Source organism: Beta vulgaris, chromosome 8 (genome assembly GCF_026745355.1).
Source record: "Beta vulgaris subsp. vulgaris cultivar EL10 chromosome 8, EL10.2, whole genome shotgun sequence".
Lineage (NCBI taxonomy): Eukaryota > Viridiplantae > Streptophyta > Magnoliopsida > Caryophyllales > Amaranthaceae > Beta > Beta vulgaris.
The window spans coordinates 38,962,483-38,981,148 of record NC_079209.1 but is presented as its reverse complement, the minus strand read 5'-3'; the positions used below and the strand labels follow the sequence as shown (position 1 = coordinate 38,981,148).

The 18,666-nt window shown below is 36.4% G+C and overlaps 1 long non-coding RNA gene across 1 annotated transcript; it reads right to left on the bottom strand.

Annotated features, from left to right (window-relative positions):
• Positions 1-388: 388 nt before the first annotated feature.
• On the bottom strand, positions 389-9,417 carry LOC125492552 (uncharacterized). Its single transcript, XR_007269164.2, has 4 exons — positions 9,364-9,417; positions 9,220-9,266; positions 726-787; positions 389-642 (listed from the first exon to the last, which is right to left on the bottom strand). It is a non-coding gene; the product is annotated as an uncharacterized LOC125492552 (long non-coding RNA).
• Between the last annotated feature and the right edge of the window lie 9,249 nt (positions 9,418-18,666).

Below are 18,666 nucleotides of genomic sequence, written 5' to 3'. Positions count from 1 at the left end.
TCTAACTAGAAAAATGTCTCCATTTCATTGCCCACTTTTTTCCTTGTTCCATTTTTTATCAACTATTAAGGCATAGATAAAGCCTTTTGATCTCTAATACTTTTATTAAGATAATAACATTCTTTTACTCTAATTCTATTGAAATTAATATATTTATCTCCAATTCCTTGGATTTTTTTTAAAACAATTTATCGCACTATAACGTCCATTTTCCAATTTTGCGCTAGAAAAAAAATTACGAAAACCTAATAAAATCAAATATAAAACTTATGATTAATAATATATTTGATAATTGTAACTGCTCGGAGCATCGCTCAGGCCAAAAGTACTAGTTATGTATATATAAAGTGACATGCACAATTTTATATGGGTAAAGTCTTGATCGTCATTATAAATATTATGTACAAATAACATAATGTCTTCAAATTCAATCTGTACAATGCCTTAGGAGATTAGACTTGCCTAGATATAATGAAGAAAAATAGTTCCACAATAATCATGCCTTGTATAAATGCTGTCATTTGTATTATTAAACTAGAGACTAGTCTTCCATCTTTCGTAATTCATTTCTAAAGTCAACCATCATCGACATGTGCAACTTGAAGTTTAGATTTTTGGAGCTCTTCTTCAATACGAATCAACCTGAAATATCCAATTACATGAAGAGATGATTTTGAACTTAATTGCATGTGCGTAATAAATATAATTATGGCCAATTTAATTACCTCCCTTGTAGTGTTGTAATCTCTTGGAGTAGTAGTTTCTCTCGATCATGACTAGCCTCAATCTACAAGGATAACAAAATTTTGAGAGTATATTTCAGAGAGAAAAAACATTCTCACAATTATAATATTACTTTTGGTGCTTATAAATAGATATTTCACTTTCTTTCAATGATTATTTTAACAATTGATATTGTAGTTTTTATATAATGTAAGAGACTAAAATCAACCTCATACTCCCACCTCGCATGGGCTACTAATTCCTATTTTCAGTCCATCTATGTGCACCTCTTCACATGTTTTTTTTTTCTTTTAGAATGAGGAATTAAAAAGGTAGTGGAACATTGTTTTCAAACAGAGTAGTATATACATTATAGTGCATGGATAAGAAACTATAGTATCTTGCATGGTATCTCGTAACCACATACTACATTATAAGGATTTTGTAGAGAATGCCTATCTTTCTTCTATCATGTCAAGCACATAGTTTCTTTTTCGATATATTGATATAAATATGTTTATAAGAAGTTTTCATTATTTCCTAGGATGGATTTACGGAGACTGCTAAACACAATTCCTAATTACTTAAGGTATCCCTCAAACCTTTAATATTTCCATCTACTAAACATTAACATTCCGTTTGGTTAGTGGTTATAAATAGTGGTAATGGTAATGAAATTTAGTGTAAATTTGTAAAGATTTTCACATGTCCATAACCATGGGAATGAAATTTTATCACAAAACATGGGTTTTCCTTTATAAATTTTCATTACCACCTAATACCACCTTCCCAAGTGGTAATAGATAGTAATGAGATTTTAGGAAGAAAATGGATATCTTGTGATTAAGTAGCATTACCATTGGTAATGACATTGGATTTCTAGTACAAATTTACACTATAATGCATTACCATTCCCACCATTTATAACCTCTTACCAAACGGGTCGTAAGTATTTCCTTCCTCTCCCCCACCCCCCCTCCGGGCTCCGGTGACCTCCGTAGACATAAAAATGTTGGAATAGAATGTACTAATCAATTCAAAGAAACAATTCGAACTAACAAATATTCATTTTTGAGATTTACTAATATTTTGTGAAAATTCATTAATTTATTGAACCTGATACCATACAATAATATGTAAGAAACAATTGGTAGGATTTCTAGTACATTGTATGGACAAAATAAATCTAATTCCTGTATATTGTACGACCGCCTAGCTACTTTTTTTGTGTTTCACATAAATTTATGAAAATTTAGCACTTGCATTATATAAGTAGAGATAGTAAAATTTCACATGACCGGCTAACTTAGCCCAAACTCGGGAACAATTAGTGGGTTTGGGTTCAGATTTAACCCATTTAAGTAAACGGGTTCCCCGCCAAAACATATTTACTAAACGGGTTAGGTTAGGGTTGAACTCTGTAACCCGCACCCCAACACTATAACACGTTCAATTACTATGCTACTATTAATATTTTTAAGTTGTACTATCTTCGTGGCTCATATGGATCAAAAACAAAATTGTTAGTTTGGCTTGAAATAGTTTGCATATTTTTCTTAAGTATATAAGATTTATTCTTTGGTTGTTTGATTTGGTTTATTTCGATAAGATGTTATTATATAAGAACTGGGTTAAAACATACATGAGGTGGATTCCTTTGGTTTATGTATATATACAGCTTGATAAACGAATTAATAAATGGGTAAAATAACCCGTTTAACAAACGAATTAGGTTAGACTTAGGGATTGTTGCCCATTTACCTGTAAACTTAACACGAATTTGACACGATTGACCCATTTATCAGCTCTACATGTAAAGTATATGAAATATTGACATAAAACGTTTCCGTTGTGTCCTTTTCCCCCCATCAAGTCATCAGACCCTTCACTTTGATCTATTTTTTTTTTTATCTAAAACATATAAAATTTTCTTTCTTCTAATCATTCTGGGTTTCTATATCTATAATTGTTTTTTTATCTTTGAAACATTTAGCAAGTGTAGAAAGGTCTTGAAATTAGAGATCCAAGGAATCTGGAGACCTTAAACTCTCCTCACGTCACAAGATGGAATGAATAATCACAAGATTCAACCAAATTTAATTTAAGAAAATTTATTAGCCAAACAATTAAAACTCTAGGTTCTCAATGGTGGATTTTGGACAAAACAGAAAGGACAACTTTCGTCTGTATGAAATATTGACATAAAATTACAAGTTATAACTTGTTATATAATTTTCTGCATGATAAGGCTTGAAGTTACAAGTTCATTACTCTAAGCAATTGAATTCTTGATATCCAAAAACATTCAAATAAAGTATAGTGAATGATAAGTGGGGAAGGATATATGTGTTGGAAAGGAAGGGGGTGGTGTTTAAGGTAATTGAGAGTGATATGTTTAGTAGCTATGGATTGTATGTAGCAACCATGCTTACTTGTTTAGATAATTTTTAACATCCATATTATAGTAAGGTAATGTTATGAGCGACGGTATCGTGTAAAATGTAAATGAGCTTAGATATGGTGTACATGTAAGTTTACTTCAAGTGTCTCTTGTGTGAAATATGTAACGTAATCTAGAATTTTTATGTGACTAGATTTTCATGAGATTACAAGTATACGCCGCACTGATTTAGGCTAGACTAAATCTTTAATGGCAATTTCAGTGGTGCAAACTCAAAAACTTAGTCAAAGTTCTATGGGTTCACTAGTCAATAAGCGTCTAGATGTGTTTCTTGTGTGAGGAATGTCAACTTTTTTAATAAAATTAGTATAATGTGACCTAATAATTTGGTTGCATTATTCTAAGAGGAATTTATGCGTAAAAGCACCCCTAACTAAAAAAGCAGTTAAAGTATACAAACTTCCTATATTCACATTAGCTAACACTCATGTCTCACCTCAATTTTACATGGACACATTTAGACCCTTTGTTATGGTCACTACCGAGTCGAGTCAAGCTTGATCGTTTCACAACTTAGCTCTACCAATAATACGTGTATCGCAAGAATGAGCAAAGATCCATGTAGCTTTGCTGGCACTTAAGCAATGAGTTAGCATCAAGAAATTGATCCTGAAGAATAAATTATTCTTAGCACCAATTCTCATTAGTATGCTATGTACTTTGCAATATTATCATAACACATAGTTTAATTACCTATATTACTTAATCAATATTATTAATTGCTTATGTGGATGTTAGAGTTTGAGTCGAGTATCATTGCCTTGTCAATTATTCTTGAGTACAATACAAGAGATATAATTATTCTTGGCTCAGGATTTGATGCATATGGGTAATTTATAAGGTTTTTTGAGAGGAAACGCGAGAACCGTTTGATTAAACTAAATCCATTTCCACCAAAGATAGAATACTTTGCGAAAAATAGTTCGTACAAACTATTTCAGAATTGAAATTAACATTCCACTTTGCCATTAAGTGCGCGATGGTGTTTCCCGCTCTCCTAACATGACAACAAGAGAAAGCAAATACATCCGAGAATAGAGAGAAAATAGGAGCATAACCCATTTATTTCCTGGTTATGGTTGAGATAACATACAACGCATCACCTACTAAGCATAATTTGGTAAAACCAATATTCCGAGCTATAATGACTCCATACCGTGCAACCGTGGGTTCAGCTATACGAGCATCCCACGCTACACTCGTTCGAGTTGTTGCTGTCACCAACAAAGTTCCTTGTCAATCGCCTATACTGACTCCAAGTCCCACAACTCCATTCACACCCACATAAGCATCGACTTTGACTTTTACCCAACCAAAGTCTGGTTTCTTCCACTCCATAGCAGAGGGTATGGCTTAGTGAAGCTGCAACGAGCCATTTGTCTTCTTTGAGTATGCACGAGTGTCTTCCACAAGCTTGCAAAAGCCAGCCACTAAGTGTATGGGGTGAACGAGGGGATGCTTTGAAAAGTTCTTTGTTCCTACAGGTCCATGTTGCCCATGCTAATGTAACAAAATACCGCAGCTCATCATTATTCACTTTGTCAGTCATCCATAAAAACATCTTAGCAAATGATGTTTTTGGTGCATCTTGGAACCAAGCCAATGCAATAATTGTATTGGCATTGGGCATGCAATGAAGGATTACAAGGTGGTGAGAACTAGAAAAGTTTGGATTCAAAAGAAAGCTCTCCAAGATCCTCAAGTAGTTACGAATAAGGTTGTAGTTTTTTCAACGAAGTACCTATTGAGGTGGATCAGGAAGAATTTCAAATGGCTCTCAAACCTATAAGGTGGGACTTTCTTCTGTAAAAGAGATTATTACATTCCAAGCCCTCAATGCTGGAATAGGTGAGAGAGTTCAACAAGCACAAGAAGTGGGGACTTCTTTAGAGGTAGATGGAGTTCAAGAACATGGAAGGGAGGATCGTTCCATACATAATGAGAATATTATGCTGGAACGTTCAAAGGATTAACAATGTTGGGAAATATAACGAGTTGAAAGCATATGTTCACAATTTTTTTGTTGGACTCGTTAGTCTCTTGGAAACTAAGGTAAAGGCTACTAATATTAGTAGTCTTTATTACAAGATGTTAAATGGCTAGTGTTTCACTTCAAATTCCATTTTTCATAACGGTGGCCGGATTCTCCTAACTTGAAAGTCACGAAGCTTTACTATTAATATAGGAAGTTGTTCTAATCAATTCATTCTATGTTTTGTTTCGCCTATAAGTGGCTTAGATGGATTTTATTGCTCATTTATATATGCTTTCACTAAAAGAACAATAAGAGAAGAGCAGTTGTGGCAAGATTTCAAGAAGCTCAATCTTGATTCTCTATGACTCTTGTGTGGAGATTTCAACTATCTTATGAACATGATAGGGTCGGATCTCAAGTTAGGAAAGTACAAATAATGGATATTAAGTTATGTATGATGGATTGTGACTCAAGTTAGGAAAGTAAAAATATTGGATCTCAAGACTATGAAGTAGAGGATATTTAAAAGCACGTGGAATTTTTTTCAGTTGGAATAATAAGTAACAAGGTAATGTAAGAATTTTTTTCTAAGTCGGATAGGGTTATGGCAAACCAAGCTTAGAAAGATATATATGTTTCTGCACAAGATTACTTTCAAAATTTAATTGAATCTGAACAGTCACCTACACTGCTCATTACGTACCTAAGAGACGAGGAAGGTAAAAAGTTTTCCAAATATTTCTCGATGTGGAGATTAGCTCTTCACTTTAGTGAAATTGTTAGGAATGCTTTGTTAAATGAAGTACATGAGGCTAAGTTGTATATTGTAATGAAGAAACTTAAGATGGTGAAAGCAACATTGGAGGAGTTGAATAAAATTGGTTTTATGAGATTCAAGCAGTAGAATTGAGGGCTCATCATGAGCTAATGGAGGCTAATAATTTAACGCATAAGTATCCTAATCAGACCCAATATGCTAAAGATGAGTTTGCAGCTACGAAAGAATATAATATAAAGCATCCAATATATGAGAAATGTTTGACACACAAAGCAAAGATAGAGTGGAGCAAATTTGGTATCAAAAGTACAACTTTATTCCATCAAAGTATTATAGGCTAGAATAATCTAGAATCATGTGTACAACATACATGATGAAAATGAAGTGTGGCAGGACTCTCATTACGTTGTTACTTCATCATTCCTTTCTTATTACACAAACATGCTTGGCACTGCTCACTCACATTATACTTTTGTTCTTTAACAGATTGTTTAGAGTGGATATTTGGTTGTATATTAGCATATATCTATCTTATAGCTTCTCATACAACTTAACAAGAGAAGAAGTCCTTTTTGGCTGTAAGGCCCCATGGGCCAGATGGATTTGGATCCTTATCCTATAGAGAAAACTGGAAGATGGTGGGAGAAGATGATGTTGCTACTGCGCTAGATGTTTTGCAAGGTGGAGAGCTGCTTAAAGAACTAAATACCACTGTTATTAATTATTGATTCCTGAGACCAAATGTCCTAACAATGTAAGTAAATTTGGGCATATATCTTACTGTAATGCCAAATATAAGTGTATCATCAAAGTAAATTCTAAACGATTGAGGCAAGTTTTCCCTGATTTGATCATTGAAAATCAAGGATGATTTGTCCATCGAAGATGTATAGTGCATAACATCATGGTTATCCAATACATGGTTAAGCACTCTGGCAGGAGAAAATTAGTCTAAGTTGGTTGTTCAAGTTAAATCTGCAAAAGGCTTATGATATAGTGGATTGAGAGCTTTTGTCTCAAATTTTGACTCACTTAGGATTTTCTGATTGTTTTGTGAGTCTAGTGGTGGAGTCTGTCACTACTTATATGTTTTCCTTAGTGATATGTGGCTCAATGAAGGGTTTCTCCAAATCCGCAAGAGGATTGAGCCAAGGTGATCCTAGGTCACCTTTGCATTTTATTATTTGCATGGAACTTTTGTTAATAATTTTGAAAAAGATGAGTGAGAAGGAGCAATTACAATTCCTTCTAAGATTCAAGGACATTATTATACATCCATTTATTTGATGATGAGAGCCTTTAAATTATTTTCTAATTCCTCTATTTTGAAAGCAAATATTCAGAAATCGTTAATGTTTAGTTCTGACATGTGAAGAGAGTTGTTAAAGCTTCTAGATTTGTCAAGAGTTCCTTACCTTTCAAGTATTTAGGTGTGTCAATTTGTTATAAGAAGATGTATAGAGCTCGGCGTAAGGTGTTGGTTGAGAAGATGACTGAAAGAATTAGAGTGTGGAGTAATAGGCGTTTATCCTACACTACTAGAATTTTTGATAAGTTTACACATGTATTGATCTTAAGTATTCATCCTTCCGAGGAGTGTTCTACAGGAATTCTTAAAGGTTTATAATGGTAAAGCCAATGGAGGACTTGTTTTAGAGATATATTAATTTAGAATATAGCAAATATGAGAAAGTATATATGTATGGGCCATCGATTCCAAACAAGACAATGTTTGGATGAAATGGATCAACTCAATTTAGATTAAAAGGGATGAGTGGTGGAATTATAAACCTAATGCAAGGCAAGTTGCTAATGGAGAAAAGTGTGTTAAGTCAAAGAACAAATGAAGCAAATGTATACTGAGGAAGAGTTTAGTGATATGCTTACTTTTTCTGTGAATCTTGCGTATGATAATCGTGTTGGAGATGACTAAGAATTCCTTGAGATAAGATGGTGTGGAAACGATTGAGTATTCCTAACCATGGTTCATTGGCTTAGCAGTGCAAGCCAAATTACATGATATACATAAGATGGCTAGGATACGCCTCAGTGCAAAATGTTGACTGTTTGTTATGAGGGGATGGCATGGAGGATCATCACCAATTATTTTTCAAATGTCAATTTAGTTAAAGTTATTTAAGTTAAGATCAAAAGTTAGCTGGAAATCCAAGCAGTGATATAAGATTTACATCATCTATTTAGATAGATTAAGAATAGCAGGGAGTCCAAATTTTAGAAGCGAAGAATATGGTACGTTGGAGTTATTGTTATTGTTGTGTAGTTTGTTTGGAAGGGGAAGAATAGTAGCTTATTGCATCAGTGTGTACTTATTGTAGATCATACTACTTATTAGATTGAAGCACATGTTAGATTATTAAGGATATTAGCTGTTATACCTCAAAAAGTGTCAAGGAGAGATGACAATTGATTTATGAGCTTGTAATATGTTTCCTATGTTTATTGTTGGTTGGTTAGTAATTGCCTTATGTCATGTGATTTGGTATTTCCTTCTCTTGGTTTAGGGGATCCAATCTAGTTGATTCTCCATGCCTTGTGTTCGCCTAGGTTGTAATTGGTGTTTGATGATATAAATCTTACTTAGCAAAAAAAAAATTGATCATTATTATTTGAACGTACTTGAAATTACGTTGTAATATGAATTTACAAATCACATCGAATCGACTAGAACTTATTAGTATTGAAATCAGCTGATTGTAGATAAGAAAAGAACAAACCAGATGTATAAAGAATTTTTTAACTACAATAATCCAAACTTTTGCCTGTTTTCTCGCAATAATACAAACTTTACAACAAAGTTCCTCCAGTAGGTCAAGTTGACTTGTAATCGGTAAAACAGGTCAACAAAAATTATAAAATGATCTTTCTTCTTTCTCCCTCCTCCTCCAACCCCCCACCCACCTGAACCACCTCAAGTTGTTACCTTCTACAACAAGTTAACAACCGGTATTGTCCTACTGGAGAAATTTTGACTAAAAGTTTGTATTATTAAAAAATAATCAAAAGTTTGTATTATTCTTGTTAAAAACTCCATGTATAAATTGAAACAACAAACTAAAATAATGAGATGGTTAACTAAAAATAAAGGTGGTAACTAAAAATAATTGGTTTTCTTACCTTCAGACTTTTCTGTGGCCTTTAGTTCTAAAATCTCTCTAACATTTGCGTTGTGGAATGGTTTTCCAAGTTATATTTAACTTTAGAAGATTTAGATAATAATTCTAGAGAACAAAGAAGTTAAAGACATTTTTTCCCTAGTCTTACCAAAGATTTTTCGATGGATGCAACACTCGCAGCTGTACAACCTCCATCTGCAATAAGATTGGTTGAAAATAAGAACATAATCTAAACTCAATATATTCACTACAGTTCTATATGCAAGTAAAAAAAAATAACAATGTTATTTACCATTGAATGAACTAGAAGACATTTGTTTCATCAAACTTAAGATGCTTTCCTATTGCAAAGAATAGATGAGAAAAAAAGTTAACAATTAGCATATAAATACATGTAAAATATGGTAACATGTAGACAATGTATAAACCATACCCTTTGAATGACATTGGCTTGCAAAATAGATTGTAATAATGAAAACAAGCAATTGGTAGAGAAATTTTGTAATTTTTCCTCAGTGAGAGATGGTGGCGACATCGTAGGAGGTGGTGGCGACATCGTAGGAGGTGAAGTAATAACCTGCATAGTTCATGATTTACTATAAGACATTTAAAATTTGAATATCACCATGATGAAACAATTATTTATAATTGAATTCCACAAACAAAGTTTCTTCTGTAATAAATAAATATATATGAACCTATCAAATGAAAACTATTGATATAACCATGAAAAACATAATTGAGCATTTTACGTTATATTACATCAATTATACAGTAATATCCCACCAACATACAAATTTCATGTAAAATGACAATTCTGCACCCATATATGTAAGACATTACTTAACTAGGGTTTTGTGGAGCCTAGGTAGCTCGCAAACTATTCGAACTCGTTGAAATTTTCTAGAGACGAGCACAGTAAAGGTCGATTCGAAATTTTCATGAGCATGCTCGAAATATGTTTTCGCTATTTTATTTTTCGTATCATAAAAATTAAAAGAAAATTAATACATAAATTATGCACAATACTTGTGAAAAACTCAAACTAAGTAGTCTCAACCTATTCAAAGAATATATGTGATATGAATTTTTAACTCAAGTTGAGTTTTAAGGTAAATTGAACTGCAAAATCATCGAAGAAGCTCGAGACTTGGCTTAATATAAGTTCGAGTTAAAGTGTTACGAGCCAAGCCGAACAACCCTAGACTCGGTCTCCATTCGGCTTATTAACACCTCTATTCACAACAAAGCTTTAATTTATTTTTATGATAAACTGAGGTATATAGTTCTTTTCACGCATATATATAAGCAATCATGTACACATATTTAGATGTAAATCTATTACTCTTGTAATTGGCTATAAATTGCCTAAGTTCTATTAATAATGCTCACTAAAGAATTATCTCAAAACTTTACATGGTATCAAAGCTTTGATCCATTTTCCTCCATTTTTTTCCCAAGCCACTACTTCTCATGAAGCTTGCAACATCCTTGCCAACACCTATGCTAACCCATCGTGAGGGTTGAGGCCATCTTCTTTAAATGAATAACTGTCTTAATTTCATCACTAAAAATACACAAAGTATTACAGATCACATGGAACCTATCAAGACTTGCACCATCCAGCTCTCCCTCATAGGAAAACATATGGATAATAAGGATATCAATGAAGATACCCCACCCCCTACAACCATACTCTATGACCACCTCTCCCCCATGCAACCCTAAATTATCACCCTCATCCTCTAAACCACCTTTAGAGCCCCCTGTGACCGTCCCCCACCCTTGATCTCGTTTGGACTCTGACTCTTTCGTTGAGGTTAATGATGGGTCGTGGTGGCTTTTGAGTTGTGAAGGAAGGATAAAGAGGAGATCGGTGTTGGTGGCTTTGCGAAGGATGGTGAAAGAGGTGATGGTGTTGGAAGGTGGTGGTGGTGCTGGTGTGTAATACTGGACAAAATTGTGGAGTTATCGGGTGATAGTTGGGGTTTCAGGTGGATTTTTGTTGGAAGGGTGAAGCTAATGTGGGGTTGGGGTGTGTGCTTGTGGTGGGAATGAGAGAGAAAGGGAGGCTGGTAATCAAGGTGGTTTGTGGGTGGTGGGCTCAAAGAGGGTGGAAATGGTGGTGGTTTTTGGTCACTAGGGTGGTGTGGTTGGTGGTTAAATTAGTTTTAGTTAAGTTAGTTAAAATAAAAATTGAGTAAGAATAAGATATGTGTCCAATTAACCCTATGTTGGTCATCAATCTGTTTCAATCTATCACAATTCAAAATAAGAAGATCATGCTAAAAGGTTGGATTATTAAATAATAATTAAAAGATGACATTAATTTGAGTGAATGGTCCAAATGTTGGATCGTAGATATAGATTTTTTCAATAGAATATACATATATAATAAGTTATCTAAATATAATTAGTTATAGTTTCACATGTAATAAGTCATTATATTATGCAGTAAGTTTTACAACAATAGCATGCATAAGAATGTAAGCTACTGAAAAAACAATTCCCAATACTGTAATTATGTTATTATTTACAACATGTGTTCGCTGCTCAATGTTTTTTTTTCTTCTAAAAATCACTTGACATGTACAATTAAATAGAAGTAAGATTTTGAAATTATTTGCATATATAAAGGTAAGAAAAATGCGTATAGCATAAACGTTTGGTAGATTTGTAATAAGATTCTCAATATCACATACAGTTTATATGGGACTAAAAAAGAGAAAATGCTCTCTAGCGAAAAAGAACAACCGAAACTTTTGACCAGCGAGGAGAACGATTTCCTCCAGCGATCGAATAAAAATTCAAAGGGGGATGGAGCCCTTCCCCATCATTGGATCTTGAGGATGTGTTTATGGTCCCTAATTCCATAGAAGCCATTTCTGGTAACAATCAACAACACTCTTATAGTCAAACGGCTAAGGGGTTCGGAAATTCAAGTAATCCTTTGTTTGAAGGTGATGCTCTGGCGGGGGAGTATAGTTCTGAGGATGATCCGATGACGGATGAAGAGGAGGAGGACACCACTTGTCCAATAATCCGTCTTTCGAGTGTTGAGAAACGAATGCCCTAATATTATGTTATTTGATAAAAATTTAGGGTATGAGATGCTTTTGAGACGTTTGAAAGCCAAATGGAGTCTGAAAGGCGAAATTGCATTAACAGATGTAGGTTATGCGTACTACGTCGTAAGATTCACAAATAGTGACGATTATGACTTTGTGCTAACCCACTGGACCATGGATGAGTGGAGATAGTTATCTCACCATTAGAAAATGGACTCCGAATTTTGTATCAGATGAGGCTCCTATTAAAAGTTTAACTGCATGGGTGCGTATTCCACATATATTAGTGGAATATTTTGATAAGCATGTTCTACATAAAATTGGGGCAAAAATTGGAAAAATCATCAAAATTAATGAGTCTATGGATAGGGGACAGTATGTTCGATTCCGCATTGAGGTTGATCTTACTAAACCTTTATTGTCCAAGTTTAAGTTGAATAAACACGTTTGGATGGTCCAATACGAGGGCTTAAAACTAATATGTTTCAAATGCGGGCACCTTGGCATAAGGAGGATGGTTGTCCATTGTTTCAGGGTGAGAAATGTCAGGAGGAGGTTGCTCAGGCTCTTTCTAAAGCTAACCCCATTGATAGGGTGGGGTATAATTCAAAGAATAGGCACCCAGAACTACACGGTAAGTCGTACGGCGCATGGATGCTTGTCCAACGTCAAACTAGGAAGTATACTTCTAAGGCGAAAGAGACGATGGATACAAACCAATATTCTATCAAGAAGAAAATGGATGGTGACCAAAGCAGCGTCCGGTATAATGGAACTGGCAGTTATCGGAAGAACAATCAAGTAAGCAATACAGGGTCCCGATTCGAATCTTTGAACCAGGAAGGAGCTGAGGCAAGGGGAGAAGTGGAAGATGGCCAGGTTGACGCCATGAACATTGAGATATATTAACCTATGGATATGAACGTGGAGCCTCGGCAATAGATGCGGGTCGGGTGCATACCCAGGATTCAAAAAAGGAGAGCGATTGCAGCGCGGGAAATAACGGTTTCGCAAATAACCCGGATGGTGTTAGGAACGTTTCAATTTTGGAAGGCGAATCAAGTATGGATTGTGTCAACGAGGCGGGACGAAATTTGGAATCTCCATATCCTGAGATTTCTTTGGAAAAAGGAAATCCTATCCTTATGTTTCCTAAAATCTCGGTCAGTGGGGATCGTATTCCTCTGTCCTTTAACAGCAAAGGTTCAATTATTCGAAACGCTAAGTATAAAAAAGGTTACCCAAAAAAATCCTCTAGATCAAGTGTTAGTGGGAAGGAAAATATTGCTACCAATTTAGTGAGTCCAAGTGGTCCTCGTATCACGCATCCCCTACCGGCGCAGAAAGGTCATGAACCCCTCCCAAGTTCCCATCTCTCTGGAGTCCCGAGTGCTACCGGCTTTAGAGATGTTTGTGGAAGAGCCATCGAAAGGACCAACGTTGATAGTGGTCCACCCGTTAGCAAATGGGGCAAGCATAGAGGTGAACTCGTTCCTGCCGCCGGAGCACCCAAGCCCACTGGTGATGATGAAGGTGGGGTCCCTTACGTGATGGATGGCCCAATGAGGCCATTGAGGAAATTGTACCTATCGGTACTACCCCAGATTCCTCTTAATGAGTTTGATCGATACCCTTCCTTTCCATTGTTTAATATGTCAATCAAGATCTTAATTTGGAATGTTCAAGGTGCTGGAAATAAGGTCTATGTGATTCGGGAATCGATTCGAATCAATAGACCCATTATGTTGGTCCTTGTTGAAACTCATCTGATCGGAGACCAGGCCCAAAAAGTTTGTGATAGAATTGGGTTTAATTATCAATTAAGAGTGGAGGCCCAAGGTTTTTCTGGTGGAATTTGGCTTTTTTTGGAACACTGCGGTGGTTGGTGTTACCTCTTATGGTTCTTCTTCACAACATTTGTTGGTGGAAATTAAGAGAATTGGAGAGGATTCTTGGTTGCTTTCAATGGTGTACGCCAGTCAGAATAGTACTTGTGAAAGGATCTTTGGAGAGAACTTGAAAATATAAAGTCTCACTATAAAGGGTCATGGTTACTTGCAGGAGACTTTAATGAAACAATGTGTATGAGTGAATGCAATGGAACTGGGAGTTCATAAATGGTGAAGAGATGTTTGGAGTTCTCGAATTGGGTAAATAACAATAACCTCATTGGTCTGGGCTGCTCAGGTCCAGCACATACTTGGTTTAGAGGCAACTCGGCTGAGACTTTCAAGTCAGCTAGATTGGATCGTGGGTTAGTTAATGATGATTGGAGGCTTCGGTTTTCTGAAGGAGCAGTTAGAAATTTGCCAAAGGAGAGCTCGGAGCATTGTCCTATCCTCATTAGTACGAGCGGGTTTGCACCGCTTCCATGTGTTGTTAAACCTTTTCGATTTCAGGCAGCTTGGCTGAATCATGATAATTTCTACACGGATGTGTATGAGCAATGGAAGCAATCTACTCCTCTTGTGCCCTTCTTGAAAGAATTTGCCTCGAAACTTCAAGGATGGAACAAGCATGAATTTTATAACATATTTCGTAAGATATCTGAATTATGGGCTCATCTGGAAAGTGTCCAAAAAATCCTTGCACAAGGTAGACAACAACATCTTATTAAACTTGAGGCTAAGCTACGACGAGAGATGGATGAAGTTTTAAATGCTGAAGAAATGATGTGGTTCTAGAAATTGCGTGTGGAAGCCATATATGATGGCGATCGTAATACTCGTTATTTCCATCTTGCCACAGTTATCAGGCGACGTCATAATAGCATTGAGGCGTTAACGGATAATAACGATAATTGGGTTACGGATCGAGGCCAGGTGAAGGATTTAGTGTTACAATATTGGAGTTCATTATTTCAAGATGACAATGCTCGAAATGTCAGGGTAGATTTGCTTAATGACTATTTCCCCACACTACCGTCCACGGATATAGAACAATTGGCTCGCGAGGTTGCTCCTTGTGAAATTTTGGATGCGGTGAAGGATATGAAGCCCTTTAAAGCTCCTGGACCGGATGGGTTTCAACCCCTATTTTATCAGAAATTCTAGGATGTGGTGAAACCTAATGTGTTTGCTTTGGTGAAGGATGTTCTTGGAGGGCATGATTTCCCAGAAGGTCTTAATGATGCGTTTATCGTGCTCATCCCCAAAGTTGATGCCCTGAGAAAGGCTAATCAATGTCGTCCCATAGGCCTTTGCAACATAGTGTATAAAATAGTTACCAAGGTCATTGCGAATAGGTTGAAACCTATTGTACCTATCATCATATCCCCTACTCAATGCTCCTTTGTTCCCAAAAGACAGATTACGGACAATATTATCATTGTTCAGGAGATGCTTCACACAATGCGAGGCAAGAAAGGAAAGATGGGGTCTACGGTGGTGAAGATTGATTTCGAGAAAGCATATATATCATAGGTTGAGATGGGATTTCATCCTCAAGTCTCTGATGGAGATTTAGTTACCGCAACTTCTGGTGGAGATTGTCATGAAATGTATAACTTCGGCAAAGCTCCAAATTTTGTGGAATGGTGAACCAATGGAGGCCTTTCACCCGTCACGAGGTATTAGACAAGGAGACCCTTTCTCTACTTATCTGTACGTTATTTGTATGGAACGTTTAGCTCATCTAATAGATAGAGAAGTGACCCTTGGGGAGTGGAAGCCAATTCGCACCAGCCGTAATGGGCCACCAATCACGAACCTCGCCTTTGTGGGTGATCTTTTATTATTTGGTGAAGCGTCTATGCAACAAGCTGAGATCATGTGGAATTGTCTTAATCTTTTTTGCGAGGCATCAGGTAGTAAGGTCAGTATTGCCAAGTCGAGAATTTATTTTTCTCCGAATACTAAGCTCGACACATGAGATGCAATTTGTTCTAAACTTGGCGTGGAAGCGACCAAGGACTTGGGGAAGTATCTGGGAGTTCCTAAGATTAATGGACGCATGTCGAAAAAAGACTACTAGTATTTGGTGGAGAAAACAAATGGGAAAGTAGCAGGTTGGAAGGCAAAAACGTTATCTATGGCAGGGCGGGTAATGTTAATCCAATCAGCCTTAAGTTCAATACCGATGTATGGAACGCAGTCAACAAAGATTCCCCGCACTACGTGTGATGAACTAGATAGAAAATCTAGAAATTTTCTGTGGGGATCTCAGGAGTGGGAGAAGAAAATCCACCTAGTTTCATGGGCTTCTATAACGAAATCGAAGAAGGAAGGGGGTCTTCGAGCCATGAGACAAACCAACACTGCTTTCCTGACTAAACTTGGGTGGCGCTTGTTAATGGAACCCAATTCCTTGTGGTCTAGGGTGTTGCATGCCAAATATTGTGATGATAGATGTGATCTTGATATGTTCAAGGAGAAAAATGTGTCGAATGCTTGGCGTGGGATCATGAGTAGTGTGGATATTGTGCGCAAAGGGATGAACATGGCAGTAGGGAATGGTCAGAAAACGTTTTTCTGGCATCACAAATGGGCGTCAGATAAAACACTCTAGGAAGCAGCAGTAGTGGAGCCACCATTACATGTGCAAGATAGGACATTGCGTGAGATGTGAGATGCTAATTCGGGGTGGAAGTGGGATGTATTTGCACATTTTCTTTCGAGAGAAGATCTGGGCCGAATTGCGACTCATGAGTTAATTGAAGATACGGAGTGTGTCGATGAACTTTACTTGAATAGGTCGCCTTCAGGTGGGTTTTCTTTGGCTTCTGCCCTCAAGCTCATTCGGAAGGACGACGAACCAGGATTTGAAGAAGTCCGAGGCTGGCGAACTATGTGGAGAGTTGATGTCCCCTAACGGATTAAGTTCTTCTTATGGTTAGCTAGTCAAGATAGACTAATGACTAATAGTAACCGTTTCCTTAGGAAATTAACGGAGGACCCAAGATGTTTTGTGTGTGGCGAAGTCGAAGAGGATGCAGCTCATATCCTTCGAAATTGTCCGGCTTCAATTGAGGTGTGGCGTAAGTTAGGAATTGATGTGCATAATGCTAATTGGAGGTTGCCACTAAAGTATTGAATATTACATAATATTGATTAAGGGAATTGTGTGAAGGATTGTAACTAGCTGCAAGTGTTTAGGGTCGCGGTATGGTGGTTGTGGAGGTGGCGTAATGAAAGGGCTTTCAACTCGGGACCAAGCATTCCAATAGATCAAGTAAGCTTCATTTTGGCAAGAGTGCATCAAGTGGAGTTGGCTTTCACTCGTAAAACGCCAGACCCGGGGTAAAGCCTGAATAAGCGAGTTGAAATATTTGTGAGATGGAAGTACCCAAACATGGGGTGGGTAAGACTTAATACTGACGGTGCGTCGAAGGGGAACCCTGGGAGGGCTAGAGCTGGAGGGATAATTCGGGGTCATCGAGGGGAACTGTTCAAGGTATTTGTGGTAAATTGTGGGATTTGCTTCTGCACAAAGGCTGAGCTTTTGGGTGTTATGTGCGGGCTAAGAGTGGCATGGAGTGGTGGTCATAGGTGAATGGTAGTGTCGGTGGACTCGGAGGTGGTGGTGAAATTGTTGGGTGGAGATATCCTAGCCAATTCTCCTTATATTCATATAATTCGAAAGTGTTATGCTTTGACTCATTCTACAGAATGGGTGGTGAAAGTTGAACATTGCTACCGAGAAGCGAATAAAGCGGCCGATTGGCTGACAAATTTTGGAGTAGAGATGGAGGACAAATTCAGGTTCTTAGAGGCGGTCCCTTCGGACCTTCGCACCGTTTTATTGGAGGACTTGGGAGGTGTAGCTTGGCCGCGAATGGTGCCCTCGAGCAGGGCATTGCTTCATGCCTAGTTGGTTTTTATTTGTTAGTTGTTAGAGTCGTGGTTATTGTAGTGTGTATTTCTTTAGTTGTTTTCGTCTTTGTGTCTTTTATTTTGCTCTTGTAGCTTGCTTGGACTTTTGTCCCCTTTCCACAACAAAAAAAAACATACAGTTTATATGAAACTAATTTCACATACCACCATGGCATGGTTTTTGTAATGTTAATTTAAAAAAGTATTATTCTCTATGATATTTTTAATTGTATCCAAAGACCTTGGCACGTGTGCCGATACATAAATTTGAGGATTAATATTTTTTTATTATGAATAAGTAAAAGTTATTATAAGTTGCATTATGAATATAGCCTGAGATAAATTTAACAAGATAGAATGATTATATTTTTCCACTTGTATAAATAATAGGACAAGGTTAGTATAATTTATGAATAATGTTAATGGTCAATATGGTATAACTAAAGAAAAGAAATATTACTTAATATCTTTATTATATAAGGGAACGGGAAAGCTATGTGTCCCCCTATAAATTTACTAAATTATACGTCATTAAATTAACTATTTAAATCTATCCAAAAAGGCAAAAAATAAAGTCAAACTTAAATAATATTACATGCTTTACACGTGTAATAAAAACTGCATCATATTTATATATCCACATGTACAGTTCTATTTTAAATAATATTATTACTTACTTGTGCACTTTGACTCTTTTGAAGTATAGTAGAAGATGGA